The sequence below is a fragment of the Euprymna scolopes genome, chromosome 10 (assembly GCF_053919585.1).
Source record: "Euprymna scolopes isolate OS-2025 chromosome 10, ASM5391958v1, whole genome shotgun sequence".
Classification (NCBI taxonomy): Eukaryota; Metazoa; Mollusca; class Cephalopoda; order Sepiida; family Sepiolidae; genus Euprymna; species Euprymna scolopes.
In genome coordinates, this window is record NC_136491.1 from 44,035,855 (window position 1) to 44,048,287 (window position 12,433).

At 32.6% G+C, this 12,433-nt stretch overlaps 1 protein-coding gene and 1 pseudogene across 2 annotated transcripts in view; one reads left to right on the plus strand and one right to left on the minus strand.

Annotated features, from left to right (window-relative positions):
* LOC145285960 (mitogen-activated protein kinase kinase kinase 2-like) overlaps nucleotides 1–12,433 on the minus strand; it is a 578,382-nt gene that overhangs the window by 157,657 nt on the left and 408,292 nt on the right. The gene's annotated exons all lie outside the window — the stretch shown is intronic.
* On the plus strand, nucleotides 4,865–4,998 carry LOC145286718 (U2 spliceosomal RNA; annotated as a pseudogene).

Sequence of the window (12,433 nt, forward strand, 5' to 3'; positions counted from 1 at the left end):
AACGTTTGTAAAAAAAATCATGAATGTGCTTATATTGCAAAAAAGAAAATATCAGTGCACAGTATTGAAAGTGTTTGAGATTCAAAAGTCTGTAACATTTCTACTAACTTCATAAGATGTCATGTGAGAAACTGAATTGAATATCAAGACATTATCTGAAGCGTTTTTATTTTGGTGTAACATATGTGTTTACAGTGAACCTTAACTTTTAATAAACAGATTGGTATGCAATGACATAGGCTAAGAATCTTTAAAATATATATAAATTGGAAAAATGTGTGAACAAATGTAAAAAAAATGATCCGCTCCACTTGATGACATCAAGCACAGTAATATTTTAGTGAAGAAAATATGAAATTGATGTTCAGTGATTAGTTTGGATGAATGAGAAAATGTAATTGTTTGATGCATAAAAATAACTCAGTTGCTGTATTTGATATTAAGCAGCAAAATATAGTGATTTGAATATTTGGGAAAACATCAAACCAGATTATGTAAAAAGAAAAAAAAAAGATGAAATTAGAAAATATATATTTTATGTTTATGAGTTCTGCCAATCAAAATTTTGTGGCAGAAATTGGGTGATTACCATGCAATTTTATTTTGGTAAAATTCTTAAATTATTAGAATGTTTATTATAATTTCTAATTAGTGACTTGTTATAATCAAAATCCGCCCTAAAGAGTGTCCTTTCTTTTATTAGGTATCAGAGTAGGTATCAAGATTTCTACTTCTATACAAATGTGATATTTCAGATCTGTACATAAAAAATTTGTTGAATATATAGGTTGAGAATTGTTCTGTGTCGCTCTCTCTCACACACACACGCATTCTCACTTTTATAGATATAATAGATAGATTACTCTAGATATATTTCCATATGTCTGAATACCCTATATACAAATTTTCAAATCTGTAGATAAAAAAATTTGTTGAGTATATAGGTTGAAAATTGTTCTCTCTCTCTCTCTCACACACATTCTCAATTTTAGAGATATAATAGATAGATTATGCTAGATATATTTCCATATGTCTGAATACCCTATATACAAATTTTCTAATCTGTAGATCAAATATTTGTTGAATATATAGGTTGAAAATTGTTCTTACTCTCTCTCTCTCTCTCTCTGGCTACCTCACACACACATTCTAACTTTTATAGATATAATAGATAGATTATGCTAGATATATTTCCATATGTGTGAATACCCTATATACAAATTTTCTAATTTGTAGATAAAAAATTTGTAGAGTGCATAGGTTGAGAATTGTTCTCTCTATCTCTCACACACACATTCTAACTTTTAAAGATATAATAGATTATGCTAGATATATTTCGATATTTCTGAATACCCTATATATAAAAATTTGTTGAATGTATAGGTTGAGAACTGTTCTCTCTCTCTCTCTCTCTCTCTCTCTCGCTCACACACACACACATTCTCACTTTTATAGATATAATAGAAAGATTATCCTAGATATATTTCTATTTGTATGAATACTCTATATACAAATTTTAAAATCTGTAGATAAAGAATTTGTTGAGTATATGGGTTGAGAATTGTTCTCTCTCTCTCTCTCTCTCTCTCTCTCTCTCACACACACACACACATTCTCACTTTTATAGATATAATAGACAAATTATGCCAGATATATTGAAATATGTCTGAATGCCCAATATACAAATTTTGAAATCTGTAGATAAAAAATTTGTTGTATACATAGGTTGACAATTGTCCTCTCTCTCACACACACACACATTCTCACTTTTATACATATAATAGATAGATTATGCTAGATATATTTCTATATGTCTGAACACCCTATATACAAATGTTCAAATCTGTGGATAAAAAATTTGTTGAATGTATAGGTTGAGAATTTTTATCTCTCTCTTTTTCTCTCTCTCTCTCTCGCTATCTCACACACACGCATTCTCACTTTTATAGATAAAATAGATAGATTATGCTAGATATATTTCCATATGTCTGAATACCCTATATACAAAGTTTCAAATCTGTAGATAAAAAATTTGTTGAATATATAGGTTTAGAATTGTTCTCTCTCTCTCTCTCACACACACATTCTAACTTTTGTAGTTATAATAGATAGATTATGCTAGATATATTTCCATATGTCTGAATACCCTATATACAAATTTTCTAAACTGTAGGTAAAAAATTTGTTGAGTATGTAGGTTAAGAATTGTTCTCTCTCTCTCTCACACACACACACACAAGTTCTCACTTTTATAGATATAATAGATAGATTATGCTAGATATATTTCTATATGTCTGCCTACCCTATATACAAATTTCCAAATCTGTGCCCAAAAATGTGTGGAATATATAGGTTGAGAATTGTTCTCTCTCTCTCTCTCTCTCTCACACATATTCTCACTTTTATAGGCTATATAGGTTGAGAATTTTTTGCTCTTTCCATCACTCACATTCACACTTTTATAGATATAATACATAGATTATGCCAGATATATTTACATATGTCTGAATACCCAATATACACATTTTCAAATCTGTAGATAAAAAATTAGTTGAATATATAGGTTGAGAATTGTTCTCTCTCTCTCTCTTTCTCTCTCTCTCACACACACATTCTCACTTTTATAGATATAATAGATAGATTATGCTAGATATATTTCCATACGTCTGAATACCCTATATCCAAATTTTCTAATATGTAGATAAAAAATTTGTTGAATATATAGGGTGAGAATTTTCCTTCCTCTCTTTCTCTCTCTCTCTCTTTCTCACACACACACAAGCTGAAAATTGTTCTCTCTCTCTCTCTGACTCTCTCTCTCTCTCACACACACACACATGGTCATTTTATAGATATAATAGATAGGTTATGCTAGATATATTTTTATATGTCTGAATACCCTATATACAAATTTTTAAATCTGTAGATAAAAAATTTGTTGAGTATATAGGTTGAGAATTGTTCTTTCTCTCTCTCTCACACACACATTCTCACTTTTATAGATATAATAGATTATGCTAGATATATTTCCAAATGTCTGAATACCCTATATACAAATTTTCAAATCTGTAAAGATAGAATTTGTTGAATATATAGGTTGAGAATTGTTCTCTCTCTCTCTCTTTCACACACATTCTCACTTTTATAGATATAATAGATAGATTATGCTAGATATATTTCCTTATGTCTGAATACCCTATATACAAATTATCAAATCTGTAGATACAAAATTTGTTGAGTATATAGGTTGAGAATTGTTCTCTCTCTCTCTCTCTCACTCACTCACTCACTCACTCACACACACACACATTCTACCTTTTATAGATATAATAGATTATGCTAGATATATTTCCATATGTCTGAATACCCTGTATACAAATTTTCAGATCTGTACATAAAAATTAGTTGAATATATAGGTTGAGAATTGTTCTCTCTCTCTCTCTTCTCTCTCTCTCTTTCACACACATTCTCACTTTTCTAGATATAATAGATAGATTATGCTAGATATATTTCCATATGTCTGAATACCCTATATACAAATTTTCTAATCGGTAGATAAAAAATTTGTTGAATATATAGGGTGAGAATTGTACTTACTCTCTCTCTCTCTCTCTCTCTCTCACGCACACATTCTCACTTTTATGGATATAATAGATAGATTATGCTGGATATATTTCCATATGTCTGAATACCCTATATACAAATGGTCAAATCTGTAGATAACAAATTTATTGAATAGATAGGTTGAGAATTGTTCTCTCTCTCTCTCTCGCAACCTTACACACACAACCACACGCAAACATTCTGACTTTTATAGATATAATAGATCGATTATGCTAGATATATTTCCATATGTCTGAATACCCAATATACAAATTTTCAAATCTGTAGGTAAAAAATTTGTTGAATATATAGGTTGAGAATTGTTCTCTCTCTCTCACACACTCACATTCTCACTTTTATAGATATAATGTATAGATTATGCTAGATATATTTCTATATGTCTGAATACCCTATATACAAAGTTTAAAATCCGTAGATAAAAATACGTTGAGTATATAGGTTGAGAATTGTTCTCTCTCTCTCTTACGCACACACACACACACACACACACATTTTCACTTTTATAGATATAATAGATAGATTATGCTAGATATATTTCCATATGTCTGAATACCCTATATACAAATTTTCAAATCTGTAGATAAAAAATGTATTGAATATATAGGTTGAGAATTGTTGTCTCTCTCTCTCTCTCTCTCTCTCTCTCTCTCTGGCTACCTCACACACACACACATTTTCACTTTTATAGATATAATAGATAGATTATGCTAGATATATTTCCATATGTCTGAATACCCTATATACAAACTTTCAAATCTGTAGATAAAAAATTTGTTGAGTATATAGGTTGAGAATTGTTCTCTCTCTCTCACACGAAACTGTGCGCTCGGCTTCTTCCCCCCCTTCCCACCCCAAATGCTTGGGAAACTGTGCACTGTTTTTGTTGGTTTTCAAGCTGCCTCTTCCCCCCCCCACACACACACACAGTTTAACAGTAGTAGGAGGTCAAGAGAAAGAGGGTGAGAGAGAGAGAAGAGTAAGTTGGTGAGAGAGAGAGAAAAGAGAAAGAGGGTGTTGGTTTTATATTTTTATTATCGTCTAATATTTTGAAAGCTGAATTTCTAATAAAATGTGCATCTATAGGAGATAATGCCTGGGAATGTGTTCCCCCCCCACAGTTTAACAGTGGTGTGACGTCAAGAGAAAGAGGGTGAGAGAGAGGGAAGAGTAAGTGGGTGAGAGAGAGAAAAAAAAGAAAGACGGTGTTGGTTTTGTGAAAAAAGTTGTTATTTACAATTGTTCGCATTCTTGGCCTTTTGGTCAAGATCAAAGTGTAGTATCTGTTCTTCAGATGCTGCACTTCTATTTCTTGTTCTCTTTCGGTGGAGGAGAAATCCTCCACGACTGAGACAATTTTTATTTTTGTACCTTTTCTCCACGTTAAAAAACGACCCTGGTGTCTAACTCTGTCCCGTGGGGAGGCATAGTAAATAGGTACAATTGTTCGCCATTAGTGGATGTTGACGTCACGTCACGTGACATGACTAAGCGTTTTTTTTTTTTAGTATGAATAACATTTTTTGTTATAATTATAAAGTCTACACTTAATTTTATAGAAAATGATGTATATATAATAGAAAAAAAAAATTACTGGTTTTGTTGGATTCAAGTGGATCCCCCCCCTCCAGTTTAAGAGATAGCAGGTCACGTGGTAATATACAAAATGGCTAGCGTAAATATAAAGATCGGTTTTTTTATCGACGAATATTTTGAAAGCTGAATTTTTTTTTATTCCTGTACATTTTTTCCTGATATTTTTCGTTAAAACTCTTGTATAAATACTATTTTTAACCAGTTAAATACGTTGGAGACATTGTCATGGAGTTTAATAATCTCTAGAACAAAGCAGAAGAGAAATTACAAAAGTATCGGGAAAACAAAGTGTTTGTTTACATTTGTTCGCCATTACTGGATGTTGACGTCACGTCACGTGACATGACTAAGCGTTTTTGGATTATGTAATATTAACATTAAAATGACAGGTTTTTTTGGGGGCCCCCCTAGGAGAGAAATGATCAGTTCACCCCCTTTTAATGGTCCGTTTGGTGTGGAATTTCGATATTTGTCATGCGGGTGATCAAGGTTCAATATGATACATAATTTGTCAACTTTGGTTGTGTCTGTCAAAAGTTTGAGCTGACGTCACGTCACGTGACACGTATTGAATAACGTTAAAATGACAGGTTTTTTGGGGGGCCCCCCTAGGAGAAAAACGATCAGTTGACCCCTTTCTACTGGTCCGTTTGACGTGAAATTTCGATATTTGTCATCCGGGTGATCAAGGTGCAATATGATACCAAATTTGTCAACTCTGGTTCCGTCTTTCAAAAGTTTTAGCGTTACAAACAAACATACATACATACATACATACATACACACCGATTTTTGCCTTTTATATATATAGACTAGCAGGGCTACCCGGCGTTGCTCGGGACCGTATAAACAATGAAAAAACAAAAGCAGATATTGAACATATGTTTTATTCTTAGGGGAGAGGAATCTTTCATCTCTATGTATTATTTGTTTTATCTACCCCCGGACTGGTATTGTTCATGTTTTATCCCTAGCATAGGTAATTTACAGCATGTATATGAAATTGTTTTACCTTAGGGAGAAGAGAACAGGTAATATACAACATAATGTGTCTATATTACATCCCTGGCAACGCCTAGAAACCAGCTAGAACATGTATTTCAGTCAATGTTTATTACATCCTGGGCTATGCCGGGAAACCAGCTAATCTCTATTTAGTGACTTGACCACCAAAATACCTCCCTAAGTGTGTCCTTTCTTTTGAACTTATTAGATATATGTATCTAGAAATGTGTGTGAAATTTTGTTGAATGCATTGTTCACTATGATTTTCTTATTGTTCTACACAATATCAACTGCAGCGAAATAAAACAGTAAACTTAGTGTAGTGTTAGAATAAAGAGCAAAGGAAAAAATTAGAATCATATTCTGTAATTGCAAATCTAAATTTGCTAGCGTGTACCAGTATTTGCCAGGTTGTGGAAATTTGGAATTTATAACGTATGTAGTGGCCTTTTCCTAGATACCTATTGCTAAAAATTATACTTTCATTTTGTTAGAAAAATCTCTCTTCGGATGCCCTGCATCATCCAAAATAAAAACAAATATTTTTATAATTGTTTCAGTACATTGCTACACATTGTGAAATTTGTTGACGTTTGTAAAAAAAAATCATGAATGTGCTTATATTCCAAAAAAGAAAATATCAGTGCACAGTATTGAAAGTGTTCGAGATTCAAAAGTCTGTAACATTTCTACTAACTTCATAAGATGTCATGTGAGAAACTGAATTGAATATCAAGACATTATCTGAAGCGTTTTTATTTTGGTATAACGTATGTGTTTACAGTGAACCGTAACTTTTAATAAACAGCTTGGTATGCAATGACATAGGCTAAGAATCTTAGACAAAATATATATAAATTGGAAAAATGTGTGAACAAATGAAAAAAAAAATGATCCGCTCCACTTGATGACATCAAGCACAGTAATATTTTAGTGAAGAAAATATGAAATTGATGTTCAGTGATTAGTTTGGATGAATGAGAAAATGTAATTGTTTGATGCATAAAAAATAACTCATTTGCTGTATTTGATATTAAGCAGCAAAATATAGTGATTTGAATATTAAGGAAAACATCAAATCAGATTATGTAAAAAAAAAAGATGAAATTAGAAAATATATATTTTCTGTTTATGAGTTTTGCCAATCAAAATTTTGTGGCAGAAATTGGGTGATTACCATGCAATTTTATTTTGATAAAATTCTTAAATTATTTCAATGTTTATTATAATTTCTTAGTAGTGACTTGTTATCATCAAAATCCGCCCCAAAGAGTGTCCTTTCTTTTATTAGGTATCAGAATAGGTATCCAGATTTCTACTTCTATACAAATGTGATATTTCGGATCTGTAGATAAACAATTTGTTGCATATATAAGCTGAGAATTGTTCTCTCTCATTCTCTCTCTCACACACCCACACATTCTCACTTTTATAGATATAATAGATAAATTATGCTAGATATATTTCCATATGTCTGAATAATCTATATACAAATTTTCAAATCTGTAGATAAAAAATTTGTTGAGTATATAGGTTGAGAATTGTTCTCTCTCTCTCTCTCTCCTCTCACACATGCTCACTTTTATAGATATAATAGATAGATTATGCTAGATATATTTCCATATGTCTGAATACACTATATAAAAATTTTCTAATCTGTAGATAAAAATTTGTTGAATATAAAGGGTGAGAATTGTTCTTACTCTCTCTCTCTCTCTCACACACAGACATATTCTCACTTTTATAGACATAATAGATAGATTATGCTAGATATATTTCCATATGTCTGAATACCTTATATACCAATTTTCAAATCTGTAGATAAAAAATTTGTTGAATATATAGGTTGAGAATTGTTCTCTCGCTCTGTCTCTCTCTCTCTTGCTACCTCACACACACACACACGCAAACATTCTCACTTTTATAGATATAATAGATAGATTATGCTAGATATATTTCCATATGTCTGAATACCCTATATACAAATTATCTAATCTGTAGATAAAAAATTTGTTGAGTATATAGGTTGAGAATTGCTCTCTCTCTCACAGACACACACATTTTCACTTTTGTAGATATAATAGATAGATTATGCTAGATATATTTCCATATGTATGAATACCCTTTATAACAAATTTAAAATCTGTAGATAAAAAATTTGTTGAATATATAGGTTAAGAATTGTTCTCTCTCTCTCTCTCTCTCTATCTCACACACACCCACACACACAAACATTCTGACTTTTATAGATATAATAGATAGATTATGCTAGATATATTCCATATGTCTGGATACCCTATATACAAATTTTCTAATCTGTAGATAAAAAATTTGTTGAATATTTTCAACCCTTATCCTCGAGTGGCGTCTGGGCCTTGATAAGTAGTAATGCGTATTTAGCAAAATATAAATATATATATATATAACAAATTTACTGAATTTCCATTACTAACGATTACTGTATTGTCCAATTGACTACTGCGCTTTTCAACCCTTATCCTCGAGTGGCCTCTGGGCCTTGAGAAGTAGTAATTACTAACGATTACTATATTGACCAATTGACTACTGCACTTTTTAACCCTTATCCTCGGGTGGCCTCTGGGCCTTATTGTCCAATTGACTACTGTGGACTTTTTAACTCTTATGCTCGAGTGGCCTCTGGGCCTTGATAAGTGGAAATGACTAAGTAACAAAAAATAGGTATATAACAAATTTACTGAATTTCCATTACTAACGATTACTATATTGTCCAATTGACTACTGTGCACTTTTCAATCCTTATCCTCGAGTGGCCTCTGGGCCTTGATAAATGGTAATGCGTATGTAACAAAATATACATATATATAACAAATTTACTGAATTTCCATTACTAACGATTACTATATTGTCCAATTGACTACTGCACTTTTAAACGCTTATCCTCGAGTGGCCTCTGGGCCTTGATAAGTGGTAATACCATCGAGTGGCCTCTGGGCCTTAATAAGTGGTTGTGCCTAAGTAACAAAAAATAGGTATATTACAAATATCCCGCATTTCCATTACAACCGACTACTACGGTGCACTTTTCAATCCTTATCCTCGAGTGGCCTGTGGGCTTTGATAAGTGGTAATGCGTATTTAACAAAATATTAATATATATATAACAAATTTACTGAATTTCCATTACTAACAATTACTATATTTTGTCCAATTGACTACTGCACTTTTCAACACTTATCCTCTAGTGGCCTCTGGGCCTTGATAAGTGGTAATGCCTATATAAACAAACTATAAATATATATATAACAAATTTCCCGACTTTCCATTACTAAGTATTACTCTGTTGTCCAATTAACTACTGCCATTTTCAACCCTTATCCTCGGGTGGCCTCTGGGCCTTATTGTCCAATTGACTACTGTGCACATTTAACTCTTATCCTCGAGATGTATCTGGGCCTTGATAAGTGGAAATGCCTAAGTAACAAAAAAATAGATATATAACAAATTTCCCGAATTTGACTACTGTGCACTTTTCAACTCTTATCCTCGAGTGGCCTCTGGGCCTTGATAAGTGGTCATATATATTTTTTACAAAATAACAAAATAGGTTGGAGTCGCTGAATAACTCATCCTCCCGTTAAAGCGGTTCCATCCTCTTTCCCCAATTTGACTACTGTGCACTTTTCAACTCTCGTCCTCGAGTGGACTATGGGCCTTGATAAGTGGTAATACATATTTTATGAAAAATATATCTATATATATATATATATATATATATATATATATATATATATATAACAAAATAGGTTGGAGTTGCTGAATAACTCATCCTCCTGTTAAAGCGGTTCCATCCTCTTTCCCAAATTTGACTACTGTGGACTTTTTAACTCTCATCCTCGAGTGGCCTATGGGCCTTGATAAGTGGTAATACATATTTTTTTATAAATATATATATATATATACCAAAACAGGTGTGAGTCGCTGAATAATTCATCCTCCTATTAAAGCGATTAAATCCTCTTTCCCAAATTTGACTACTGTGCACTTTTAAACTCTCATCCTCGTGTGGCCTCTGGGCCTTGATAAGTGGTAAAATATAGTTTGTACAAAAAAAAAAATATATATATATATATATATATATATATATAACAAAATAGGTTGGAGTGGCTGAATAACTCATCCTCCCGTTAAAGAGGTTCCATCCTCTTTCCCGAATTTGACTACTGTCCACTTTTCAACTCTCATCCTCGAGTAGCCTATGGGACTTGATAAGTGGTAATATATATTTTTTAGTAAATATAGATATAAATATATATATAACAAAATAGGTTGGAGTCGCTGAATAACTCATCCTCCCGTTAAAACTGTTCCATCCTCTTTCCCGAATTTGACTAATGTGCACTTTTCAACTCTTATCCTCGAGTAGCCTATGGGCCTTGATAAGTGGTAATATATTTTTGTTATAAATATAGATATATATATATATATATATAAAAAATAGGTTGGAGTCGCTGAATAACTCATCCTCCCGTTAAAGCGGTTCCATCCTCTTTCCCGAATTTTACTACTATGCACTTTTCAACTCTCATCCTCGAGTGGCCTATTGTCCTTGATAAGTGGTAATATATATTTTTTAATAAAAGTATATATATATATATATATAACAAAATAGGTTGGAGTCGCTGAATAACTCATCCTCTCGTTAAAGCGGTTCCATCCTCTTTACCGTATTTTTTATACAGTGCACTATTCAACTCTCATCCTCGAGTGGCCTATTGTCCTTGATAAGTGGTAATATATATTTTTTAATAAATATAGATATAAATATATATATAAAAAAATAGGTTGGAGTCGCTGAGTAACTCATCCTCCAGTGAAAGCGGTTCCATCCTCTTTCCCGAATTTGACTACTGTGCACTTTTCAACTCTAATCCTCGAGTGTCCTATGGGCCTTGATAAGTAGTAATATATATTTTTTACAAAATATATACATACATATATATAACAAAATAGGTTGGAGTCACTGAATAATTCATCCTCCTCTTAAAGCGGTTCCATCATCTTTCCCAGTTTGACTGCTGTGCACTTTTCAACTCTAATCCTCGAGTGTCCTATGGGCCTTGATAAGTAGTAATATATATTTTTTACAAAATATATACATACATATATATAACAAAATAGGTTGGAGTCACTGAATAATTCATCCTCCTCTTAAAGCGGTTCCATCATCTTTGCCGAATTTGACTACTGTGCACTTTTAAACTCTCATCCTCGTGTGGCCTATGGGCCTTGATAAGTGGTAATATATATTTAAAAATAAATATAGATATAAATATATATATACCAAAATAGGTTGGAGTCGCTGAATATCTCATCCTCCCGTTAAAGCGGTTCCATCCTCTTTCCCAGATTTGACTACTGTGCACTTTTCAACTCTAATCCTCGAGTGTCCTATGGGCCTTGATAAGTAGTAATATATATTTTTTACAAAATATATACATACATATATGTAACAAAATAGGTTGGAGTCACTGAATAATTCATCCTCCTCTTAAAGCGGTTCCATCATCTTTCCCAGTTTGACTGCTGTGCACTTTTCAACTCTAATCCTCGAGTGTCCTATGGGCCTTGATAAGTAGTAATATATATTTTTTACAAAATATATACATACATATATGTAACAAAATAGGTTGGAGTCACTGAATAATTCATCCTCCTCTTAAAGCGGTTCCATCATCTTTGCCGAATTTGACTACTGTGCACTTTTAAACTCTCATCCTCGAGTGGCCTATAGGCCTTGATAAGTGGTAATATATAGTTTGTACAATATATATATATATATATATATATATATATATTACAAAATAGGTTGGTGTCGCTGAATAACTCATGCTCCCGTTAAAGTTGTTCCATCCTCTTTCCCAAATGTGACTACTGTGACCTTTTGAACTGTCATCCTCGAGTTGCCTATTGGCCTTGATAAGTGCTAATATAGAGAGAAGAGAAACGGGGTGAGAGAGAGAGAAGATAAAGAGGGCGAGAGAGAGACAGAAGAGAATGAGGGGAGAGAGAGAGAGAAGAGAAAGACGGTGTGAGAGAGAGAAGAGAAAGGGGGTGAGAGAGAGAGAAGAGAAAGAGGTAGACAGGGAGAGAGAAGAGGGTAAGAGTGAGTTGAGAATGAGGGTGAAAGAGAGAGAGAGAAGAGAAAGAGGGTGAGAGAGAGAGAAAAGA